The 27,071-nt window shown below is 41.3% G+C and overlaps 1 protein-coding gene across 9 annotated transcripts in view; it reads right to left on the bottom strand.

Moving 5' to 3' along the window:
* Positions 1-27,071, bottom strand: part of PITPNM2 (phosphatidylinositol transfer protein membrane associated 2) — a 466,805-nt gene that overhangs the window by 383,776 nt on the left and 55,958 nt on the right. For all 9 annotated transcript variants that reach the window (XM_073627322.1, XM_073627313.1, XM_073627375.1 and 6 more), the window contains exon 2: positions 14,028-14,108. The gene's annotated coding sequence lies outside the window, so the exon portion shown is untranslated. The remainder of the gene's footprint in view (positions 1-14,027; positions 14,109-27,071) is intronic.

Raw genomic sequence — 27,071 nt, 5'->3', positions numbered from 1 at the left:
TAAGGGGTTCATTTTTTTACTGTAGAACTGTGAAAGTAATATTTACAGTAGTGATTATTTGCTCTTTTTGTACTATAAAGGGCTCATTTTAGGGTTTTTTTAACCCTATTATGTTACTGGACGATTAATCGATTATGAAAATAGTAATCGATTAATTTCATAATCGATTAGTTGTTTCAGCCCTAGTACCGTTACCCACTTCCGGGAGACGGGGCCGTGGCTCCGTCTCTCGGAAGTTCAGCCCCCCTCCTCCTTCCTCCGCCGCTGGACCAATTAGAAAAGTGCAGCACGCTTTGCGCATGCACAGTAGGAAACCGGCTGTGAAGCCGAAAGGCTTCACTGCCGGGTTCCCTTAACAAGAATGGCAACGGCTGCACCCAACAGCTGATCCGAAGATCGGCTGGAGTACCAAAATCACAGGCTCTTTGGACAGGTAAGTGTCCATATGTTAATAGCAGCAGTTTTTTGTAGCTGCTGACTTTTAATTTTTCGTGGGGGGGCTGGATCTCCTCTTTAAAGGCAATTCACCCTCTATATGTGTCCTGTTTACCATTATTATTTAAAGTAACAGAAAATCCCAAATTTTGGGTTGTCCCCGGAAAAGTAATAGGAGGGAAAATCTTCCAATGGAGACACCAATTCTGGTGACCTGGGAGTCCCGAAGGGATTCCCTTAATTTGCAGGGATTTCCCCTCACTTCCGGTTTGGCTATGGGACAGGAAGTAAAGGGAAATCTCAGCAATGGGACAAAGATGGCAAATAAAAAAATAATCTGACAGGTTATAACCCTCCCTCTAGCTAAAAAGGAAAAAAAAAATGTTTTGCAAAAAGTTCTACTTTAACTGCTTCCCGACCAGCCGCCGCAGTTGTAATGCGGCAGGTTGGCTCCCCTGGGTGAGCCATCGTAGCTGTACGTCGGGCGCTTTAAGACCACTAGGGGGCGCGCACACGCCGGCGGAGCGAAGACTGAGCCGGTACTTGTGCCCGGCAGTCGCGATGTCCGCTGGGCACCCGCAATTGCTCCATACAGAGACAGAACCAAGGATGACTGTCAATGTAATGAGACAGATCTCCGTTATGTCAGGGGTGAGGAGGCTAATCAGTTGTTCCTAATGCTTAGGAACAACAATTGGTCTCCTCCCCCAGGCAATCCTATCCCCCCCAGTTAGAAACACTCCCTAGGACACACATTTAACCTCTTGATCACCCCCTAGTTTTTATCCCTTCCCTGCCAATGACATTTTTACAGTAATCAGAGCTAAAAATAGCCACTGATCACTGTATAAATGTCAATAGTGCCCGATCCGTCCGCTGTAATCCCGATAAAACGGAGGAAGAAATTTGTTGGGATATTTATTATAGCAAAAAGTAAAAAATATAGTTTTTTTTTTTCAAAATTGACGCTCTTTTTTTTGTTTATAGCACAAAAAATAAAAATCCACCAAAAGAAATCTCTATTTGTGGGAAAAAAAAAAACAAAACATCAATTTTGTTTTTGTACAACGCTGCATGACTGCGCAATTGCGCAGTTAAAGCGAAACAGTGCCGTTCTGCAAAAAAATGGCCTGGTCATTAAGGGGTCAAATCTTCTGGGGCTTAAGTGGTTAAAGCTTAAACATTTTTCTACTTTAATGCATTCCTTGCATTAAAGTAAAAAAAGGTTTGAGTAGTAGTATTCCCCCCATACTTACCTGAGCCCAATCTCAATCCAGCAATGTGCATGAGAACAGCGGCTGCCTCCGCTCTCTCCCTCCTAACCTAGGGTGCGCTCCTGATTTAATCAGGTTGTTGTCATTTGATTGGATTTACATTTGCTTAAAGTGATTCAAAAAAGGTAAAAAAAAAAAAAAAAAAAAAAAACACACACACGTTATACTTACCTGCTCTTTGCAGCCCCCGTCCTCTTATGGCTCCCCCTCCCCCCACTGAGCGCCCCCATAGCAAGTAGATGGCTCTGGAGGCACTTGTGTGTGCATGCTCCATAACCAGCTCTCCGTGCCCATTGATGCACAGAGCCCGGCCTGCCCCTGCCCTCTGCTTTACTGGCTGCTTGCAGAAGGATTCTACCTTAATGCATAGATTGCATTCAGATAAACAGAAAAAAAAACACTTGTACCTTTAGAACCACTTTAATTTAAAAGGCAGAAATAGATTGCCACTAGGCTAATGGTTATTTTATAGCAACAGCAACTGAACTGGAAAGACCATAAAGATGTGCGGTATCTGGCAAATTTGAATGGATCTATAAGCATGGAAAAAAAGTTCAGGAACAGAACAGACAACCTATAGCTCTCCAGCTGAAATTAAACCCCAAGTAGCTTCACAACGATTGAACCACATACAGCCCGATCTTTCTACAGAACTACAGCATGTACACCCAAGCACTATGTGTCCATGACAGATAACTCTGTCCTGAGATACCGCACTATACAGGTTGGAACATTAGTGTAATCAAATTGGGTGCATTAATTGATTGCATGACATTTGGGGTATTTAATTGTTGCAGTCTCGAAGGTGGCTCTGATGTAATTATAAGAGGCGTCTTTACAGCAAACTTGCTAGATGGAGAAGCTGCTTGCAGGACGCAGTCTGGGATCAATATACTAATTTACTAGGCTAGAATATGCTCCTAATCAGCTACTGCACTTCAGCAACCACAGTCTCTCAATCAGCTGCTGTCATCTGGCTTGCACCATTCACACTGATCTACAAGGCCGATGTAGATTTCTAGATCTACAAATTCACACGCAACAATCCAGTATGGGAAAGGACCGTCTAGAAATGATCCCATAATGAACTTTCATTTTTTTTTTTTTCCCCCAGCATAAGTAAAGCAAAGAAACTGTACTTTGGTCTTTAGATATCTTTATTTTGTCAGATTTTCCAAGGCTTTGCAGCTAAAGAGCAGTAAAGGATGCAGCCAAACATGAAATGTCATTGCATCCTCGATGAAAGTGTCAGCCTTTCCTAAGTAGGAAACCATAACCCACTTACCCAGCACCATGGGAATTATCTGCCCGGGAAAAGCTGTCAGGAGTTACTGCAGACAGTATTAGGTCTACAATATCCAAAACCCAATATGTTACTGCATCATTTGTGTCACTAGATCTCCTTTTTTAAAGCATTTAATGAGCGATGACATAATTCTTCTTTGGGTTCTGGACAATTCCACTGCTGAAAATCTGCAGGTAACAGAGGGGTAAGTAATGAAACACATCAACGTAACACTACTGCTTAGAAAAGTCATACACAATCTTGGTCAGCCAGTCTCCTAAAATACAACTCAAGGACCAATTATGGGATTTCATTGCCTCTAAATGTATTTTAACCAATAGCTGGATTCTCCTACTCTGTAAATGGTAAAATAAAAGAAAAAGCATCTATTTCTCAGTCTATGGGCAACGCACACTGCAAGACCAAAGCCAGAAACCATGCAGGATTAGATTCGTTTAGTCAGGTGCACTGCTGAAAAAACACTGAAAAGTACACAAACTAGGGCTGCACCGAATGGAAATTCTGGTGCCGAAACCAAAAATAAAAGATGCACTAGACCGAAAACAGTTTTTTAAAAATATAAATATTTTTATATAAAATTGTATTATATTCAACTTGTTAATTAATATCATCAGATTAAATTATTATGAATTTATTGTTGGCCATTATTGGCACCTTTAGTGCAAGAAAGGTCAAGAAAAATGCAATCTGCAGTCTCTGAGCATCTCTTGTATCATGTCTGCAATCTCTTACTTAAACTTAAACATACTGTTAATAGTATTCGCAAAATTTCCATTCATTGCACCTCTAGCAGACATGATACAAGAGATCAATGCAGCCTCATCAGTGCCCGTCACATGCAGCCTCACTAGTGCCTGTGCCCATCACATGCAGCCTCGCCAGTGCCCGTCACATGCAGCCTCGCCAGTGCCCGTCACATGCAGCCTCACCAGTGCCCGTCACATGCAGCCTCACCAGTGCCCGTCATATGCAGCCTCACCAGTGCCCGTCATATGCAGCCTCACCAGTGCCCGTCATATGCAGCCTCACCAATGCCCATCATATGCAGCCTCACCAATGCCCATCATATGCAGCCTCACCAATGCCCATCATATGCAGCCTCACCAATGCCCATCATATGCAGCCTCACCAATGCCCATCATATGCAGCTCCACCAGTGCCGGTCATTTGCAGGCTGCCAGTGCCCAGAAGCCTCACCACTGTCCGTCATATGCAGCCCACCAGTGCCTGTCATATGCAGCTTGCCAGTACCCAGCAGCCCTACCAGTGCCCATCATATGCAGCCTGCCAGTGCCCAGCAGCTCCACCAGTGCCCTTCATTTGCAGGCTGCCAGTGCCCAGAAGCCTCACCAGTGCCCAGCAGCCTCACCACTGTCCGTCATATGCAGCCCACCAGTGCCTGTCATATGCAGCTTGCCAGTACCCAGCAGCCCTACCAATGCCCATCATATGCAGCTTGCCAGTGCCCAGCAGCTTTACCCGTGCCCATTATATGCAGCCTGCCTTTGCCCGCATCAGCGGCGATCTCTGTGTGTCACTGAGCTGGATTTGAATTGCCTGGGCTGCAGTAACAATGTCCCGCCTCCTGTAATCACGTCACACTGATTCAATGTCCCACCATTGGATCAGTGTGCCGTCTATCACAGAAGGCGGGACATTGTTACTGCGACCGGGCAATTCAGCTCCGTGACACACTGAGATCGTGGCGAGGCGGAAGGAGGAGGGTGTGGAGGACTGGGCGCGCCAGGATGACACTGCGGCAATAGGCGGCACCCAGGGAGGACCACGCCCTCTTTCAGTATCTGTTTTTTTCATTTGGCCGAATGAAAAAACATCGTTTTCGGACGATATTTTTCGGCAGCCGAAATTTCGGTGCACCTCTAACAGAAACCAAATGTTGAAGCATTTCAGATACTTCTCAGAACTGTATTCTATAAGGCCTCATTCACACTGGTTTATTGTAAACGCTCTTTCTCCGGACAGGAAAAAAGCAGCATTAAAAACTAACCTAACCTGGGTTTTTCAAACCAGTTTCGGCTGGTTTAGCAGCATTTGGTGTTTGGCCATTTATTTATTTCATTGTTCAAAATTTTAATGAATTATAATTGCTGAAGTGCCAAACATGCCTAGCAGGACAATTTGTTCTTTAAGAGGTCAAAACATAGCACCGGGATTTCCAAGATCTTGTGATCGTTATTCTGGCTGCTGTAAAAATGAATGCCATCAGGTGTTGGGTGGATCTTGGGGCTCCCCCAACAAGGTCTTCGGTCAGGCTGCTTTCATTCAGCCGTTAGGCACACAAAGAGAGGTGTAAGGAGGAACCCTCCCCACTGGGACATGGCATTCCGTCAGTGGCACCTGCATTTGTCAGAATACACTGATCAGTTGATTGACTGCAGCCGCTCATTGGAGAAAATTTTCCAGTGTGTGGGGCTGCCACACACTGATCAAAATTCGGATTGCCCCTGCAGAACTGGCTAAATTTTGATCAACATATGGCCAACTTAAAACAGAAAATTGATCTTAAAATAAATGAGCTTTTACTTTTACAGCCATATACTCTATCACAACCAATGTCATATGAAGGATTATTGGTGACAAATGGAACAAGCTTTTGTTACTCTACTTTTAATATAATTTTACTTGACTCTGCTAACATTATCCAAAGTACAGTGCAAGACCAACCAACAGGGTGGATAAAAATCAGTGATTTAAATTAAAAAAAACAAAAAAAAAAAATCAGATTTTTTGGATTTAAATCAGATTTTTTGATTCTTATCAAATGTATTTATTTTAATAATCATAATATACAAAGTTCAGGAATATTCCTTAATCTCATTGTTTTGCAAATCAATGTACACTACAAACTGTATGATTGAATCGGTTCTGATATTGCTGTTTTACTAACCTGACAGCTTATTATTCTAAATAGGAAACCTTCATTTTGTTTGCAAATATTAAAGATTCTAACTACCAGCAAGAATAAGTCCTTACATTTAAAGAGCACCTGTCATTTCAGATCCATCATGGCAGTGCCTGTTAGCGAGGATCCACTCACCTGCTGCCGCCTCGTTCCTCACCTTGTTGTGTCACTGCCACCTCACCAGCCATCCCATTAAAGTGAATGGGACCGTCAGCGAGTCAACAGCGGGTCAGAGGAGGAGCCACTGTGGGACAGAGATGACAGGTGCTCTAAAAATTAGGATTTAAATCGAGTTGATTTAAATCGAGCCTTTTTACTAGTGATTTAAATCATGATTTAAATTGTGATTTAAATCAAATCCACCCTGCCAACCAACACAAGAAAAGAGAACCAAAAAAATATTTAAATAACAGCAGGATGATGGACGCAGGAGTCCTTTCACTGTCAATGTTTCTTTAGTGTCCGTTCTGCCCCCATAGGTGGTGGACCTCCGCTGAGGTGAAATAAATGTAAAAGCTAAGCATGGTCTTGTGCTATGGTCAAGGAACATAAAAGTGTACTAAGACATCCAGCTTAAACAGACCCAACAGTGGTTTCTACTGCCTGCCAAGCATTCCATAAAATTTGGGCTCACAGTGCTAAGGGTTTAATGTATGTTCTCCCATAGTTTGCAAAAGTTGGTTCTGGGTTCTTCCTAAACAGCAAAGTCATTCTGGTGGGTCAATGGCTAATGAACAAAGGTGGTCAAAGAGCATATGTTTGTGGGAAAGCATTGGGCTGTAAGCTCCACTGGAGCAGAGCCTGATATAAAAAGCTCTGTCTACTATGTAGGGCACTGTAGAATGTCAATAAATAAATAGGTAATAAAATAAATACTGATCCAAAATCCATAAATACAGCTAATATTATCTTTTTCACTTTTGCGGTGTCTAAAGGCACACAACATTGTTTACCTGCTCCTAGTATGAACTAGCATGGCTCTTGAATTCTACATTAAAGAAAATGCACAAGAATTATATAAAATATAAATAACCATAAAGATATAAAGCCATTCAAGCCACTGAACAACAACAAAAAAAAAACACTGATGTTAAATATTGATTATCGCCCTTTAGACACAGTTTTATCCAAGCTATTTATAAACTATAGCTGACATTCAATTAATTACAGATTAAATCCCAAGGGCCACAGTGCCTGGAAGCTGCAAAGCATGAATCTATAGACCTACATGAAGTAGTACCTGGTCCTACTTTACATTGCTTGATGGAAAAAGTGAGAAGCAAAACGCTATACTTACAATACAGCAGCGTAGTCTGCACAGAAGCCAGCTAAGGCAGGAGGGGCTATGTCGTAGAAGAGTATACACCTATGTCATCTAATAACCTGGGCACCTGTGTCAACAGCAGCCATCTCACCGCCGTCCAAGCTCCACAATGCGAGGTGCGCAGAGCCACAGCTTTATAGATAATTTACAGCAAGGAAACAAAAGGTACATGTGAATAATTCAGCAGGCAATTAGAGCAAACGCATCAACAAAACCCTTTAAAAGCCAATCGAAAGTATAATTAGGAGGTTTCAGCTTTAAAACCTCTGTTCGCTTTTTCCGCTGCAATTGTGCGCGGAGCGCTACTGGACATACAGGCAACACGGATCTATCAGAACAGTGGAGGGAGTGGCGCAGGCATCAAATGATGTACTTAAGCACAAGTGTTGACAACACTGTACGAATCAAATACTGAGCTGTTCCTGCACACAAGCACCGACATCTTTACTTGACGAGATGGCAAAACGACACAGCGACCTAAGATTCGCACAAACAATATTGGGACAGAACGGGCACAAAGCCCTTACAAAAAATCCTAGGCAGATAAGAAATACACATATTAACCACTTAAGGTCCACTCTATAGCAGTTTTACTGCTAAAGGGTGGCACCTCTGCACCGGATCACGTATATATACACACACGTGTGATCCTACTCTTCCAGGTAGGGGGCGCACATGTGCGCTGCCGCCAGCTTGCTCCAGCTATGTTTACACACAGCAGGAGCCGATCGGCAGGTACCGGGAGCTCAAAGTCCGCCGACACCCGCTGATCATCAGGCAGAGAGACAGAACACCGATCTGCCCATGTAAACAAGGTAAATTGCCATTCTGACAGGAGGGAAGGGATGGAATTTGTGTTCCTGCAAAGCAGGGAAGAGATTCCATCTCTTCCCCTAGTAAAAGCACCTCCCACACTTCACAAACACTAGTTAGGCACACAGTTAACCCTTTGATCTCCCCTGATGTTAACCCCTTCCCAACCAGTGCCATTAGTACAGTGACGGTGCATTTGTTTCGCACCGATCATTGTATTATAGTGTCACTGGTCCCCAAAAAGTGTCTGTTAGTGTCAGAATGTCCGCCACAATATCACAGTCCTGCTATATCCCGCTAACTAGTAGACTAGTAAACTAGTAACGTTTGCGCAAACCAATCAATATACGCTTATTGGGATTTATTTTACCAAAAATATGTAGCAGATAACATATTGGCCTGAATTTATAAAGAAATTTGATTTTTTTCAATTTTTTATTGGATAAGTTTTATAGCAGAAAGTAAAAAAATGTTTTTTTTCAAAATTGTTGGCCTTTTTTTGTTTATAGTGCAAAAAAAAAAAAAAAAAAACAAACAAAAAAAAAAACGCAGAGGTGATCAAATACACCAAAATAAAGTTCTATTTGTGAGGGGGACACAAATTTTATTTATGTACAGAGTACAAAGTAACGCATTGCCGTGTCGCAAAAAATAACCTGGTCATGAAGGTGGGTAAATCTTCTGAAGGTCAAGTGGTTAATGCAGCCCTGCAATTTAAATACATCAATAAATGTGTTTTTAAAAAACAGTGTAAGTACCTGAATATGACCTGGTATCAGCCTCTTGCTTTCCCTGTATAGCAGGGCTGAAGTGTAAGAGAAAGAAGCCGCACAAGGAGCTAATCAGTTTGTGTGCTGATAAAAAAGCATGCAAGTAGGGGGAGAGAGCAGATTGGCAGACAGATGAGCTCACTGCTGCACTGCTTCTCCTTTCACTGAGCAGTCACAGGCATGGGGAGGTTCAAGGGCAACCTAGGCTCAGAGTACGATGCTGGGCATCAGACTGAGGACATCCAGTGGCAGATAAAGGTACTGCAGGGGAAAACTCTAGCTTCAATGTGACTATTGTTCAAGTCTAGTGAAAAAACTGAGTAGGATTTAAAACATCGGCTAGCTACAGAAATCAGATGTTACTCAATTGCCCTCATTCCTGTGTATCAATCAGGGTAAAGCAAGCATTCACCGTGATAGGTTATGAGGGGAATTTTATGCAAAAGTGACACTCATAAATAAAAAAAGTTTTAGTAGCGTGGAGAAACCTATGTCAGGCTCCTATTGCTGCAATATGAAGCTTTCCCCTCACTTCCTGTTCTAGTGACATCATATATGTGACAATATGGTGCAAAAGCCTAGAACTAGAAATATCAGCTGCCTATAGCCAATTAACATGTATACCCTTTTCCCCTCCAATGGGAGAGCCGCTACTCCAAACAAATCCCACTTTGTGGAAATGAGCCCCAATTCTGTCATTCAATAAACAAAAACAGCAAAATTCAAACCTTCATTTTCTTTGTGTCTCTGTTCAACCTGTACACTGTATAATGTCTAATGAGAGCACAGCTTACCTAGAACACATTAGGAGGGAGACTGCGTTGTATCATTGGAGCGGACAATTCCTTAAAGTAAAATGAAACCCTCCTATTTTTTACAGCCATTTGTTTAGATATGCAGTTGCCTTGGTACTGCACATGTGACCAACTATGACATCAGCCATTTGAGGGCTTGAAAGCTCTGTTGAGACCCAACATAAGCACACTGAACTATGGTTTTTATAACCAGAGGCATGCCTTGAATGTAAATGTTTTAGGAAATCGGCGAGTTTTCTTCCACTTTATTGGGTCACACCTACTCATGACATGCCAAGGAGGTGTGGCCACACACGTGAACAGACAGATATAGCCACTAAATTTTAATGAAACCAGGTACCTTTTCAGTAATAAATATCCTTTTGCAGTTACTTTTAAAGCAACGTGTACTGTGCAAAGCTTAGGTCACTCATAAGAACCAACAAGATATAATTTTGCATTGGGATGACTACACTACAGAGATGAAAAAAATGAAATCTGTGCATTAATGCTCTTACACTTGACCTCCACAAGATTTTACACTCTCATGACCAGAGCATTTTTTTGCTATTCGGCACTGAGCTACTTTAACTGGCAAATGTGCGTTCATGTAACACTGTACGCAAATTAAATTTTTTTTTCGCACAAATCAAGCTCTCTTTTGCGTTTTTTCTATTTTTCTTTTTTTGCGATATAAACGAAAAAGGGCAGAAATTTTTGAAAAAAAAAAACAAACATATCCAATAAAAATTAAAATCACATTTCTTCATAAATTTAGGCCAATATGTATTATGCTACATGTCCTTGGTAGAAAAAAAAAAAAAAAGTGTATATTATTTGGTTTGTGTGAAAGTTATAGCATCTGGTATAGATACTGGAATTTTTTTTTTATTTTATACTAGTAATTGCAGTGATCAGTGACTTATAGTGGGACTGTGATACTATAGCGGGCAATCTGACACTAGCTGACGCTGGCTGGGGTGGGGTTACACTAACTGACATCACTAGTGACATCAATACAGTGATCAGTGGTAATACTATACACTGTCACTGTACATGACACTGGCTGGGAAGGGGTTAACACATAGGGGTGATCAAGGGGTTAAATATGTGCCTAACAATGTGTAATCTGTGTGTTATGTGGTGCTTTAATGGCTAGATCTCACTGTTTTTTTCCTCGGCTTTGCAGGGAATAAAAAAATAGCAAGATCGCCTGTCACTATTCAGAGCTTTGTGTTGTTTACATCCCAGAGCTCCCTTCTCTGAATGTCAGAGCTGATCAGTGGCTGCCAGCGATCAGTCACTGGGCAGCACCTGCTGGTTGGCTTGTGCTGTGACTAATCATAGCACAGCTGGGGTGGCAGGCACAAGCCCCCTACCTGGAAGTGCTGGATCATGTATCAGATATCTCATCCAGCATAGCAATGCTGTTTTGCCACCGTACTTCTAAGTGAGGCGGTTGGAAAGCTTTTAAAAGTGGTTAGGGTGGTTTGGTTGTAAAGTCAGAAAAGTTTTTACCTTAATGCATTCCCTTCCTCAAGGTAAAAAATGTCCCAGTAGTTGCATCATTCCCCACCCTCCTTATACTTGAGTCCTATCTCCATTCAGCGCTGTGCCAGACAGCAGCAACACTGGTCTCTCTTCCTCGTTACAGGACTCAGTAAAAGCAGCAGCAGCCATTGGCTCTTGCTGCAGTTGATCAAATTCTGTGGGGTGTGGGGAGCGGGGAGCAGGGGCGGGCTGAGCCTACAAGTGGGCCACTATAGGAAGCAGCTTCCGATGGTGGCATATGAAGAAGAGAAGGAGCCCAGAGCGCCAGCAGGGGACCCCAGAAGAAGCCGTTCGGGGCCCCCGCTCTGTGTAATACCATCGTACAGACCAGGTGAGTATAACATGTTTGTTATTTTTGAAAATAAACCTTTACAATGGCTGCAATAAACTTGGATATGTGGAACATCTATTACTGCCATACTGTCAATGACCATTATAATGTTGTCAGAGATAAGGTTGTAATATCTGATCATGGCAGAAACTTTTGACGGTAGCAACAAGAGTATAAAAGACAATTTCACTTAACAATATGGCGTGGCCACGACTAAAGTATTGCCATTTGTGCATATCCTAAAAGAGACTAAAGATTCCTTCTCTGAATTCACCAGAACTCTCATCTACCTGTAGGCAGGACTACTACTACTACTTTGATTGGCCGGCGTGGGATGATGCAACTCCCGTGCATGCACTGCCATAAACAGCCATCCAGCTTAAAAATGTTTTAGGCCTCATGTACGCTGCTGCTGATAAATGGACGTTCAGAGGCAGTTGGCTGCTTTTTTCAGCTGCCCCTGAACTCATCCAATGTTATCTTATGTGTACATGTACACAGGTTCGTTTAATGTTATTTTTAGGCACTTGCATTTAGCGGCTTTTCTTTGAAGGCAAAAAAAAAAAAAAGGAGTTCAGACGCCGAAGTTTCCGACGTTTCAGATGCTAAATGTGGCTAAACGCGGTACCGCGTTTAGCCGCGTTTCGTGTACAGGCATTTACATTTTTGGCTATTTTGAAAAAAAATTAAACATTTTTTTCAAACGCTTCTAAAACACAAGTGCGGCACGAAAACATGGCAAAAACGGACGTTTTAAACGTGGGTTTTAATCTGTCAAATTAAATCGTTCAGGAGAGGTTGTAAAAACGTCCTGTTTACATTAAGCCTTGTAGTTAAGCTTCAGTTACGTTTTCAGTTGGCCATACAAGTCTTGAACTTTCTTCTGAAGCAGACAAAATTTGAGCCATGGGTAGCCCTGTTGACACCAACTGGGTTCACAAAAGTCAACAGAAAAATCGGAGGAATGGAAAATTGTTGGCCTATCAGTGACTGCAACCACTTTTCAGGTATTCAGACAACCGCAGTACCCAGAGTGCAGAATTCTCCATCCTGAGCGATTTAGCTTGGAAGGAAGGATTGGACTTCTCTTGTTCATCCTGCGAGGTGGATCAAGAGAAATCTAAAACATGTATAGCCAGTCCAACTGTGTACCCGTATTTACAAATCTTTATTTTCATGTGTGTATGGTCTATCCTCCTGTACCTTGAAAAGGTACATTTGTAATGTGATTGAGACATGATATGCAACCGTGAGTTAGATAATTGTAATATAATTGAAATCTGCTTCATTAAGTAAAGAGCAGCAAGAGAAATATGGTAACCCATAGCAAGAAATAACAATTCAGTTTTCAATAAAATGTTTCAAGAGTAGTCCCACTTTTGTTGAGGAAAAAAAAACAAAAAACATTCCCCTCTGGGTGATCACATGATCGGACCGACCTGAACGGGCGCTCCATGTTAGCCTATGAAGCGATGAATGTCAGCAGAGATATGTCCACTGACATCCGACCCGGTCCAATCCGCTAAAAGCAGACGGATGGCCCTACGTCCAGATCCGTCGCTAGCGGATCGGACCGGGTGAGATCGGATCGGGTTTTCATCCGATCCCTCCATAGGCGGCAGCGGCGCCTGACAAGCCCCTCCCCACTCAGTGAGCAGAGAGGGACCTGTCATCCGCCGGCTCAGCGGAGATCGAGCGTGGAAGCGGAGTCCGCCTCGTGTGAAAGGGGCCTAAATTACAGGGATTTTAACAAACTTTGTTGCAAAATCCTATCTTTTATTATTGTGAAGTAACAGCTGTTTGTCTGCATCAATGTGCAGAGTGAATCTGTCTGGGAGTCGTTTTATAATTATCAGTCAGCTGCTGCACCTGCAGGGCTTTAATGAGGAAATCGGCAAGGTCTGCATCCCTTTAGACATGGTTTCACATTGGCAGTGACTTTTGTCGTAATCGTATATGATTAATTTTTTTTTTCTTTTTCTACAATTTGTATCCACAAAAGTGGAGTTACCCTTTAAATCAAAATTGTTCCCTGTACTACGTTACTGTATAAGAAAAAAAGACTGCAATATACCAGATTATCTACAGTGAGTTGATATTAGCAATTGTTCTAAGATCAAAAAATAAAACTAAAATAATGTAAAAAAGACAAGTAACAAATCTTTTAGTATACACAGATAATGGTATCCAGTGGTAGATACACAAATACCCACACTGTGATTAATGCTTGATGTAACCTCTCAATGAAACATAGATTTTACCACCAAGGAAATGTAATTAAATAGAATTATTATGAAATGTTCCAAAAATAAACTCCACATGAATGACAAATAACAGGCTCTGCAGGAAGACTATCTGGAAATAGCACACCAAATAGCTACAATCTGGTTACAACACATGTCCGGCTGCACAGGCAAGATAGATCTAGAGGACCAGAAGAAACAGGAAAGGGATGTCAGTTCCCTGGCACTTCAGAGGACCGGCATGTTCTTCCATTATTAATTACCTGATGATCCCTTGGTCTTTAGGTGCAATAAGTATCTGCCGAAGTCACTGCCATAAAAGTTCCCGTCATCTTGTCCTCAACCTGTAGGAAACAGATGGATAGAGACACATCATTTCTACTCTGAAATCAAAAACATAATTATTTCATGCCATTAATCTCCAGGCTACTGTCATTTATTCTAAAAATATATTTCAGATGAGATGAGAATGGATATAAACTGTCATTTCTATTGTTTATGTACAACCATAACTTCTTGTATCATCTTACATTTTTATGTCCTACTATTGTCCTTTCCCATTCGAGACTGTCAAGTAGGTGGCATCCTATTTCCTATCACCTTTTTGCCTTCATTCTGATGATGGATTATGAATTAGCAACATCATAGGGGTGATTCGCAGGTGACAAAGGAAAACGTACCAGGAAATAGTGAACTCCTCTTCTGTCTATGCAAAATGACAGATCTATGTAAACCAACAGATTTTGACAACAATTAGACCCCTTTCACAAGGGCGATGTCCATTCCGATCAGCAAGGAATCCATGAACAGATCAGCTGCTAAATCAAAGCCGAATGGAAAGGATGTCACTTTTGTGATATCTGTGTCTGTTCAGTTTTTTCCTCAATGCGGAAATCACAGCGATCACATGATACCCAGTTACTGGTAATTGTAATCCGTTGTGTCCGGTGGACACAGCATTCACAGGAGTGGCAATGCAGTGGGCCCATAACAGGTTGGGTGGTGTACAGGTACGTGATCCAGCCTGGCCTTGCTGCCCGCTCACCATAAATGTACTGCGGCCGGTCTAGAAGTGGTTAAAGAATATGTTACCCTCAACATCTCATATTCCTGATATGTGCTTGCTGTACTATGTACTTGTAGGAAAAAGCATTCTGTTCTCTTTGTATTGTTTCCTTTGTGTGAAATACCTGGTGTTCCTGCCAGTGCCTCTGCTTTCCTATCAAAAACTGACCACACTAGGCATGGGAGCACAGCGTGGTCAGTTTTCTAGCTGTGCTGGGATCTCAGCCTGCTCTCCACCAATGATCAAACTTGTCCTGACACACCCCTCTCCCCTGCACAGCCATTTACTAGGAAGACCAGCATGCTGCGGTTTCTCCTCCTCTAGCTCTCTCAGCTCCTTATGCAGCTGAGAACAGAAGGTAAAAAAAAGAAGGTATTTATAAAGTTTTTTTTTTTTTTATATGTATACATAAATGTTTTGCCTTTCATTTCAATTTTACACTGAATGGGTTGTTTTACAGAGTAAGGGTTCACATATACTTATATAACAGACCCATGTGAGGCCAATGGGCAAGTGGCCATGTACCCGTTTAAATCTTTTTACTTCCAATCTGTCACATTCAGAACAAAAACCCAGAAAAGGATTGTTCAGATCTGCCTCAAAAACTAAAAACCCATACACACTATACAACTTTTGTTGTCCGATTTCCTTTAGATTTACCAAAACCATGTAGTGCAAGGGCCTACCTGATTGCATACAAATTGAAACTTTTAAAGTTTAACTCATATTATATGGTTTTGGTAAACCTGAAGGAAAAAAAATCTACAGAAAATTGTATAGTGTGTATTCAGCTTAACAGGCGGATGTGACTGGACCTCCTGTGTAAAAGGGCCTTTATAAACCAGCGGAACACAAGCCATTCTCCAGCTTTATATTGGGATGTTTGTTTCTGGAGCAGTGTTTTAAAGCTGGTGATACAGTGACTAGAGGATACGACCACTCATTAGCAGGCAGACTGTAATCGCTTTTCTTTCAAACTGCAAAGCACAATACAGCACAGGGGTGTAGCGAAATCCTTCAATTTGGTGCAAGCTAAACACTAGAGCTATATTATCTCTACATTATAATACTTATTATACCTTTAAATGCTACAAATTTGTGAGCGCAAAAATAAAACGTGATTCTTCCATTGGGGCACCAAGTGAGAACAAAACAAACATGCTTCAATCACGATCTGAATTGGGCCCCTCTAGGGCCATATGACCATGATTTTTGTCACCCATGCTGGAGGGCAACGCCCCCCCATGGGAAATGTAACTTAGAATTCATAGTGGAACGTTCAGAAAATGTTTCCGGTATAACCACATTCATTTAGGCCTTGTAAGGATCTTTCTTCTTTGTGCTCCCAACATGCTCCACTAGTCATGTAGCTCATCTCAATATGCAGATGCTCATAAACTTTGAATATCATCAAAAAGTTAATTTATTTCAGTAACTCAATTCAAAAAAAGTGATATATTTCAAGCATTTCTTTTTTTTAAATTGTGATGATTATGGCTTACAGCTAGTAAAAACCCAAAATTCAGTATCTCAGAAAATTTGATTACATAAGACTAATAAAAAAAGAAAAAAAAAATTTTTAAATTCAGAAATGTTGGCTTACTGAAAAGTATGTCCATGTACAGTATAGTATGCACTCAATACTTGGTCGGTGCTCCCTTTGCATGAATTACTGCATCAATGCGGCGTAGCATGGAGGCGATCAGCCTTTGGCACTGCTGAGGTGTTATGGAAGTCCAGGTTGCTTTGATAGGAGCCTTCAGCTCATCTGCATTGTTGGGTCTGGTGTCTCTCATCTTCCTCTTGACAACACCCCACAGATTCTCTATGGGGTTTAGGTCAGGCGAGTTAGTTGGCCAAACAAGCACAGTGATAACATGATCATTAAACCAGGTATTGATATTTTTGGCAGTGTGGACAAGTGCCAAGTCCTGCTGGAAAATTAAATCAGCATCTCCATAAAGCTGGTTAGCAGAGGGAAGCATGGAGTGCTCTAGAATTTCCTGGTAGAGGGCTGCGCTGACTTTGGACTTGATAAAACACAGTGGACCAACACCAGCAGATGACGGCTTCCCAAATAATCACTGACTGTGGAAACTTCGCACTGGACCTCATGCAAATTGGATTCTGTGCCTCTTCACTCTTCCTCCAGACTCTAGGACCTTGATTTCCAAATGAAATGCAAAACATTTCCACAGTCATCTACTGATGTTGGTCCGCTGTGTTTTATCAAGTCCAAAGTCAGTGCAGCCCTCTATATTAGGAAATTCTAGAGCACTTCATGCTTCCCTCTGCTGACCAGCTTTATGGAAATGCTGATTTCATTTTCCAGCAGGACTTGGCACCTGCCCACACTGCCAAAAGTACCAATACCTGGTTTAATGATCATGGTATCACTGTGCTTGATTGGCCAGCAACCTCGCCTGACCTAAACCCCATAGAGAATCTGTGGGGTATTGTCAAGAGGAAGATGAGACACCAGACCCAATAATGCAGACAAGCTGAAAGCCGCTATCAAAGCAACCTGGACTTCCATAACACCTCAGCAGTGCCACAGACTGATCGCCTCCATGCCACGCCGCATTGATGCAGTAATTCATGCAAAAGGAGCACCGACCAAGTATTGAGTGCATACTATACTGTACATGGACATACTTTTCAGTAAGCCAACATCTCTGTATTAAAAATCCTTTTTATTGGTCTTATGTAATATTTACATTTTCTAAGATACTGAATATTGGGTTTTCACTAGCTGTAAGCCATAATCATCAAAATTAAAAAAAAGAAATGCTTGAAATAAATCACTCTGCATGTAAAGGCATCTATATAAAATATAGGAGTTTCACTTTTTGAATTGAATTACTGAAATAAATTGACTTTTTGATATTAAAATTTTAGGAGATGCACCTGTACATGCACATCCTTCATTTTATAGCGAAGGAACTGCACACATCAATGTTCACAGCTTTTCCACCCGATATCAAATGCTTTTTCCCCCCTGACCCTCATTTGAAAGAACATCTTCTCAGGCAGCCCACAGACTGATTTGACAGAACTGCCGTCTCGTCCCTTTTGGCTGTGCGCTGAAGACCAAGCTTTAGGCCATCTGTTCTCTAAAGCATGAAAACTTGATTTTTGTTGGGAAAAAAAAAAAAAAAGTTTTTCCCATACTCATGCTTTGCACAGATATTGAGAGACGGGGAAAAAAAAAATGGATAAAATGAAAAGGACAGCGTGCTAATATTAGATAGCATTTCTTTACAAGGACAGTGTGTGGAGAGAACACTAGGTTAAAGAGAGCAGAGAAATAATTCTGAGGAAAAGGCCCTCTAGATAATTCTACACAGCGCAACAAACCCAATGAGACCGATGACCTCACAGTGCAAACAAGATATATGCTTTTTTTTTCCCCCTCTAACTGCCTTTCCAGCAATAGACACAGCAGCTAAATATAGCCGGACAACTATGTTTTCTACATGACTTCTACGTCTGAGCAAGAGCGATCACTCACACGTGGGGACTGAGGTCCCGCTATTTTAGTGGCTAAGCTTCTGATACTTTCTGGTAAAAATAATAGCTGCTACATGTGACAAAGCTTAGCACAACAACAGCAGGAATATAGGTGTGCAGCTAGGGATTCATCTTCATTCTTCGTCCGCATTCAACCCATCACAAAGGGCTCATTCACATGGGTGATCAACCCCACACAGCATGAACAGTTCTTGTTTATTTTTCTGTTGTAGTGCTGAGCTGTGTGCAGGCAGCCCATGTTAGTGAATGGACAGGCATCAGCTGCATGAACTCATCCACACAGCCTTGTGTGTGACAAGTATACAGGGATAGGTGAACAAATATGGATGCTGGGGCTCTGCGTTGGGTCCTCGCACCCATCCCTACGTACCTGTCAAATTCAGCTGTGCAGCCGATGCCGGTCCATTCACTAATATGGGCTGCCTGTGCGCAGCGCAGCACCTGAACAGAGTAAATAAAAGGGTTCTTAAAGTGTTACTAAACCCAGGACCCTGCATTCACTATATCTGGTCTCCCACAGTACACAGAACATGGAAATGCAATCGTTTTTGTAAATATAATTACTAAATACCTTTTCTCATCAGCGGTTAGAGCAGTCTTATGACTTCTATCAGTGTCTGGTTAAAGCTTGTATGAGTTTTCATTCTACTCTGACTGTCCTATGAGGCTGCAGGACCCCTGAGCCTCTGTCTGGACAGTGCTGATTGGCCCTGTGCTGAACACATGCACACTCCCAAGAAAAAAAAACAAAAAAAAAACCTTGTAGCACTACACACCAAACTGAGCATGTGGAGCTTGTCCCAAACACTCTGTTCTTTCAGGAGATAGACTGGGGACAGTGTAGGAAGGGGAGGATCAGAGAAAAAAGGATCAAAAAGCCTGTTACACAATGCAGAACCCCTTAGGTTCCACAGTGAGTATAACAAGCATGCTTTAATGCATATACGGCCTTTTGTTACTGTTATGGGTTTAGTAACACTCCAAGGCTGTAAGGGGCTGACTACCCATGTAAATAAGCCCTAAAGTACCGCACTTAGGGTTGGTTCACACCAGGATTCATACAGGAACACAATTGTGTTCTTGTATGATTTGAGTGCAGTGCATTTTCAGCCCCTTTATTTGAATGGGGTGAAATCGCATGGCATCGCACCAAAGTAGTGCATGCACTACTTTAAAAACCGCACTGCAAGCAGATTGCATAGTACTTCAGTAACATGCAATATATTGCAGGCAAATGCACTGCTTTTAGGGAGTCGTTAGCATTGCACTGAAAACCGTTGCAGATTACAATGGCAGTGCCTTTTGAATGTGGGTCACCAGCTCCATGTTCTGGTGTGAACAAGCTATTGTGCTATATGGCTAGTACACACTATAAGAAAACTGGGCTAACGTTTTCATCTGAGGAACGATCGTACGATTTTCTGATAGGATGTACACAACTTTCAACAGCTGATTCTGACCTTCTGAATTTAAATTTCCGAAGGGACAAACTCCAAAATGTTTCTCATACGGGAACAGTACAAATGATTTTCATTTAATGTGTACTGTTTTCATATGATTTTCATAGAAGAAAAATCAGAAACGAAAGACGGCACCTAATCAAAAACAGTAAAAAAAAAAAAAAAAAAAGGCCTTTGTCGTACGAGAATTTTCAGACATCATTTCCTTCCTTGGTTCCGACTTGCTGTGAAACAAGGAAAATCGGACGATCGTTTGCCTGGTTTTCTGATAGGGTGTAACCCACTTAAACACAGCTAACACTTGGTACTGGAAATCCCCTCAAAGACAGTTGTCATTAGAACAAGTGTCCACACCGCAAGATCACCCCTCTACATTTTTGATTTGTTACCAGAAAAGGAATAGATTTCTTCTGACTCTCCTTCCTGGGACAGTGGTCACCAGAACAAAGGGTCAATCTCCCCAGCATTGACAAAGACAGAAATTAAAATCTGACAGCGATATTTTTTTTAATTTACTTTAGATATACTTAAAAGATACTTTTAAGTACTTAAAAACTAAAGTTAAAAAAAAAAAAAAAAAAAAAATGATATCACATCTGAGAGAGTTTTTGGTAGAAGAGACTTTAAAGGCTATGTTCACCTTCTCCAGAAAATAGTCTATGCAGTCAAGGGGCCCCAGTAAATGTTAAAACATCTATTCATGTCCTAACAAGGCAGTGGGGCTGCTAACTTATGTAAAATATGGTGGTGGCATATTTTTTGAAGGGGCAGCAAATAATCTAACCGGCACTACCCCGAATCACTTCTCCTTTCGGCCAAATTGGGTAACAGGACCAGCTTCCCGATTGGCCAGGAAGACAATAGCGAATATAAATTCGCTATTGTCAAATAACTGGGTGGGCTCGGGATGCAGTGCTCTGCGCCCCGAGCCCACCCTTTTTTTAAGCCAATTAGAGCCTCAGGCTCTAATCATGTGCTTCTAAGAAAAAAAAACCCCAGTTGTAATCAATGTGTCCAGTGCCCTGCATGTAGATTACTGGCCGGGCGCATGGATGGGGGGGCAGCTCCCCTGCGCCCCATATGGACAGGCCGCTACTGGGCAACAGTGGACTGAGTGACAAGGGGGACACTTTGAGGAGGTGATAAGTCTTTCATATTATGCTAGATAGTACGCTGTCCAAGAAAAATTGTACATATTGAAATTAAACCCTTTTAATACATATGGGATTGCATAGCAGATCTAGATGGAATTTTAAGGGATTTCGAGCAAAAATAAAAAAAAAAAAAAAAAAAATGAGCTGACTCGAACGTTCTAAGAAAGGATTTTCTTACAAGTGTTTGTACAACATTCTACTAGTGTACGGCCAGCTTTAGGTCTCTCTCTGTTGTCTGTATGCAAGTATACTGTATACGTCCATGTTTCTTTAGTGGTGTTTATTTTTATTATTTCACCATCTACTGCCGATTGATTTGTAGATGGATGTGGAAACCACTACTGTATTACAACTGACTGAGTTAAGAAAGCCCAACCCAGATAAAAGAGTAACTGCAGTCAACTCACATAATTTGTAATAAAAACATCTTTGTCATTCTGAAGCTTCCCTCCAACTATTTTGCATATTATTTTATATATACTGTAATTCTGTACTTGCTAAATATGCTGCAGAAATCTCCCTCCACTGAGTCTGGCTGCAATCATTTTAACTGTGAGCAGCTGAAGCTGCTGCCTGTTCACTTCCTGGATTTACACCTCCAGCTCTGCAACCCTCATTGGCCCTCTTATGACTCACCCCCCCTCCCTTCCTGGAGAGAGAGAGAGAGAGAGAGAGAGAGAGAGAGAGAGAGAGAGAGAGAGAGAGAGAGAGAGAGAGAGAGAGAGAGAGAGAGAGAGAGAGAGAGAGAGAGAGAGAGAGAGAGAGAGAGAGAGAGAGAGAGAGAGAGAGAGAGAGAGAGAGAGAGAGAGAGAGAGAGAGAGAGAGAGAGAGAGAGATTTGTATATTTTGGTTCTTAAACATACTGTTATGGGGATGGTAGGAAAAATGTAGGTATGGTATCCACCTTTGAATATTCCACTCAATGTATACAATACAAATGTTACTTTAATGGTCCTTTCACACTGGGGCGGTTTGCAGGCGCTATTGCGTTAATAATAGCGCCTGCAAACCGACCCGAAAGTGCCGCTGCTTTCATTCCAGTGTTAAAGCCCCGAGTCCTGCTAGCAGCATCTCCGGAGCGGTGAAGGAGCGGAGTGTATACCGCTCCTTTACCGCTCCTGCCCATTGAAATCAATGGGACGGCGCGGCTATACCGCCGGCAAAGCGCCTCTGCAGAGGCGCTTTGCGGTGGTTTTTAACCATTTCTCGGCCGCTAGCGGGGAGTAAAACCGCCCCGCTAGCGGCCGCATACTGACGGTAAAGCGCCGCTTACAATAGCGGCGCTTTACCGCCAACGCCCCAGTGTGAAAGGGCTCTTAAGACTTCAACACATAATGACATTTCTGTTACACAGAATAGTGACCATATTAATACTGACAGTACTATATTCTGTAGTATTAAGATAATGCACCTTATTGAACCTCTTCCTTCTGCTATGACAAATCAGCCAGTGAAACATTATATGAAAAACCATGCTATTTTAGGTGATTGTCACAGAATGGCCTACAAAGAAACAACCTAGTAAACAAATATGCATAATGAGAATACCAAAATTAGCATTTATATTACCACAATTTTTTTTTTATACTGTAAATCCAATTATTGTACTATATATGCCATGAGAAAATTCAAGGTTTTCTTTTGGTCCAATTGCATTTACAACTACTTTATTCTCACTACAATACTAGCATAGTTATGCATTTTCCTTATTTTTGTATTTTTTCCCCAGAAAAATAGGACTATGCCTCAGAGACTGCAAGATAGCCTCTATAATACACTGCCCTTTTATTCCACAATCATTTTCTACTTGATCCACAGCTGGAGGACATGTCATACATCTGCACAATGATCGAATATTCACTTCATTCCTTATAATTCCATCAACGGCTTTTATATCTGTTACAAAGCAGCTCAAGCTAACTGTTCCAGCATTCGGGCCCATTGTAAGTATGGTGGGAATCAACATTTGAAATTAAAATGTACAGTTTCCTAAAACATTTGATGACCAGAAAGCTTCACTGAAAGGCACCACAGGTTCAGGCTTTCCTACAACAAATAGCACTAAATACACTGAACTCAGGTACAAGTTAAAGTAGATCGAACACCAATGACCAAAAATTTCATTTAAGCTTTAACATGTTCATGCAATTTCAAAAGTTGATTCTAATTCTTTAAAATATGCTTTTTTTTTTTTTTTTTATTTAAATACCTGCTTGTGCAACACTTCCCATTATGGTGGTTGTCGCCCTGTCACAGGCACCTCTGCTTGAGACTACACATGGCCATGCATAGCTCATTAGCATCAGTAAGGCTGGCCATACATTATACAATTTTCCTTTAGATTTACCAAAACCATATAACATGAGGTCAAATCTAAACATTTTCAATTTGTATGCAGTCGGGCAAGCCCTTGTACTACATAATTGAAGGTAAATCTAAAGTAAATTGAACAAGAACATTCTATAAAATGTATGGCCGGCTTTAGCCAGTCCAGAACAATGATGTGCAGCCAACACTGGAGTGACTGCATTTACTGCAGATAGAAAGTAGCTGGTGGAAGTTGTTGTGGAATCTCATATTAGCCAATGTATTTCATATTATATATATTGATTTGCATATATTTTATTGATAATTATTATTATTATTATTATTATTATATAGTAGTGGTTTTATCAATATTATTCAATAAGTAAAGCAACAATTATTAATCTTTAATAATGTATACTGTATTTTCCAGATTTAGAAAGTCTTCATTTTTAAGTGTTGAACTTTAAATGACCTCTGCTTTATGACAAGTACTTGTAAACAGGTGTTCTCGAAAATGTATTAAGATAGTCTACTGGGTGAAAGTTCATTAGAATAGATTCAAGTTATGTAGAATTGTCTCAGACAGATAAGAAAACAGGTGGTTAAAATAATTAGGTGGAATACAGGAAAGTTATGTACAGAACATTAAGTTTGACAGGGTCAAACAAAGGTCTGCTTGTGCCCTCATTAAAACTGTTAAAATACATGCATATAGTGAAACATATAAAACATCTGGTGGGGTTATTGAAAGTTAATTGTCTCAAAGTTGTAAATCTGCAAATCCTTGAAGCTAGTTAAATCTTATCAAGATAAGGAGAGTTTGATAACACAGCTGGGTGCCAGACTGTCTCTATACAGGTGTTTTTAATTGGACAAAAACAGTTATAAATCACTTTAATGAACATATAGGAATTTTGGGAATAATTAAGTTTGTCTGGTTGTAGAACAGGTGTCAGATTTATGGTTAGTTACTTTGACGTAGATCTTAGCGACCAATCATATGTAAGAAAGATAGTTGAGATAAGACTTGTGAAATGGTATATAAATGCAAGCTCTGTAATTGTTAGACGGACAAGTCAGATAGGAGCTCATAAGGCTGAACTCTATGTATGCTGCCCTATTGCACGGGTCATAGAGGTCAGAACCAATGGGCAAGTATCTGTCCTAACTTGTCCCCTCGGACAAGTCAGATAGGAGCTCATAAGGCTGAACTCTGTGTATGCTGCCCTATTGCACGGGTCATAGAGGTCAGAACCAATGGGCAAGTATCTGTCCTAACTTGTCTCCTCGTACGAGTCAGAGAAGACTTCTTAACTTGTTCCGGAGTGTGGTCTCAGGTGAATTTCCCTCACAAACTTGGTTGAGCTGGAACCCAGAACTCTGTGAGGAGACCAGACCACCGGCCAATTGGCTGGTCCCTATCAGGGGAGAGGTTCCCAAGAATTGGCAGTAAAGACCCATTCTGGTTCAAGGTAAGAACAATTCACAATTGTATCAATTGGGGTAGAGGATAAGAATATTTAGATCTAATATGCTTGCATTGTAAGAAACTGTATAAATTAGACCTGTATATTGTAATATTTTGAACATAAACCTGTATGTTATCAGCTGTTAATAAACCTGCATTGCTTAAGTTCTGCCTGGTTCGATACTTTACTATTCTACTTCAAAGTCAGCAGCAATAAACAAAATATCTAAAAGGCGTATTATAGGGAATAAAATGGTGGGTTGTTTGATATACACAGTGGTGTAGAAAATGAAGAATTAAGCTGGCCACACATTATACAATTTTCTTAATCAATTTCCTTTAGATTTACCTTCAACTATGTAGTGCAAGGACCAACCTGATTGCATACAAATTAAAAGTGTTTAGGTTTGACCTGTTATTATATGGTTTTGGCAAATCTAAAAGGAAAAGTGTATAATGTATGGCCAACCTTACTCTAATGCCGCGTACACACGACCAGTTTTGCCGTCGGAATAAACTCCGAAGGTTTCTCCGACGGAATTCTCCGCTTAAGCGGTCTTGCATACACACGGTCACACCAAAGTCCGACCATCCAGAACGCGGTGACGTACAACACCACGTACGACGGGACTAGAAAAAGGAAGTTCAATAGCCAGTAGCCAATTGCTTCCGTCTCGTACTTGCTTCTGAGCATGCATCGTTTTTGGGCCGTCGGAACAGCATACAGACGAGCGGGTTTCCCGATAGTAATTAGTTCCGTCGGAAAAATTTAGAACATGTTCTCTAAGTCCGTCAGAATTTTCGACTGAAAAAGTCAGATGGGGCGTACACACGGTCGGAAAATACGATGAAAAGCTCCCGTCGGACTTTTTCTGACGGACATTCCGCTCGTGTGTACGCGGCATAAGTTAGTTTCCATGCCTTGTTCAATATCATAACAAGCAGAAGAACAGCAGATGCAGCTAAAGGGTTAGAAAGTTAGAAAATGAAAGGAAGTTCTAGTTCTTTCATGCAGTTCATATAACAGTTTATTTAGGACATCTATAACTAAAGCCTACATAAAGCACACCCAAACCGCTGCTTGTAGGATCTTGGAAGTACATTGTCACAGCACACAGCATGTAACCACAGAGATCTGAACCATACTATTAAAAATAATGAGGCCAAGAACTGAGAGTGATGCTAAAATTATACCGTTAATCTACAACCCCCATTCCAAAAAAGCTGGGAGGCTGTGTCAAGGTCTACATAAAAAAAACAGAATGCAAGGATTTGCAAATCTCATAAACCTATATTTTATTCACAATAGAAAACATATCAAACGTTTAAACTGAGAAAATTTACCATTGTAAGAAAGAAAATACGGTTATTTCGAAATTTAAGGCAGTAACATGTCTCCAAAAAGTTGGGACAGGGCCATGTTTAAAACGGTGTAGCATCCAATCTCTAAATGTCTGGGAACGGAGACCAGTTGCTGGAGTTTAAGGCGAGGAAGGTTACCATTCTTGCCTGATATCGATAGAATTCTAACTGCTCAACAGCCCTCGGTCTCGTGTCATATTTTTCGCTTCAAGATGCCTTAATTATATTCAGTTGGTGAAAGGTCTGGGCTGCAGGCAGGCCAGTTAAGCACCCGCACTGTTCTATGAAGCCATGGTGTTGTCAGAGATACATTATGTAGTTTAGTAGTGCCCCGCTGAACTATGCAAGGCCTTCCTTGAAAAAGACATCATCTGGATGGGAGCATATACTGCTCTAAAACCAGGATATATCTTTCAGCATTGATGGTGCCCTTGCAGATGTGCACGCTGCCAGTTCAATATGCACTGATGCACCCCCATACCATCAGAGATGCAGGTTTTTTAACTGAGCCCTGCTAACAAGCCGAACAATGCTAAACCGCGTACTGCCCCTATGACAACATGGCTTTGTAGTACAAGAGTCGGAGACCCCCTCCCCCCAGGGGAGTCCATTGTTTCTGGCTGCAGGGAATCTATTTTACTGCCTTTCTTTTTATCAATAACAAATTCTATATATATATATATATATATATATATATATATATATATATATATATATATATATATATATATATATATATATATATTACTTAGCACCACAAAATACTTGTTTTTGTATTCTCTAAAAGAGGCCTTACTTGGAGTTTAAGGGAGCAGAGACAAGAGACGGAGCTTGGAGGTGGGTGGGGGAGTAGAGACATGGATGACACGGATGGGGAGGAGAGGAATGGGGGCAGTGCCTACACCTATTCTCTGAGAAAAAAAAACCCTATGGTAAACCGTATTGCAAAATTCAAGAAT

The sequence above is a fragment of the Aquarana catesbeiana genome, linkage group LG01 (genome assembly GCF_042186555.1).
Source record: "Aquarana catesbeiana isolate 2022-GZ linkage group LG01, ASM4218655v1, whole genome shotgun sequence".
Classification (NCBI taxonomy): Eukaryota; Metazoa; Chordata; class Amphibia; order Anura; family Ranidae; genus Aquarana; species Aquarana catesbeiana.
This window is presented reverse-complemented; position numbering and strand designations above follow the sequence as displayed.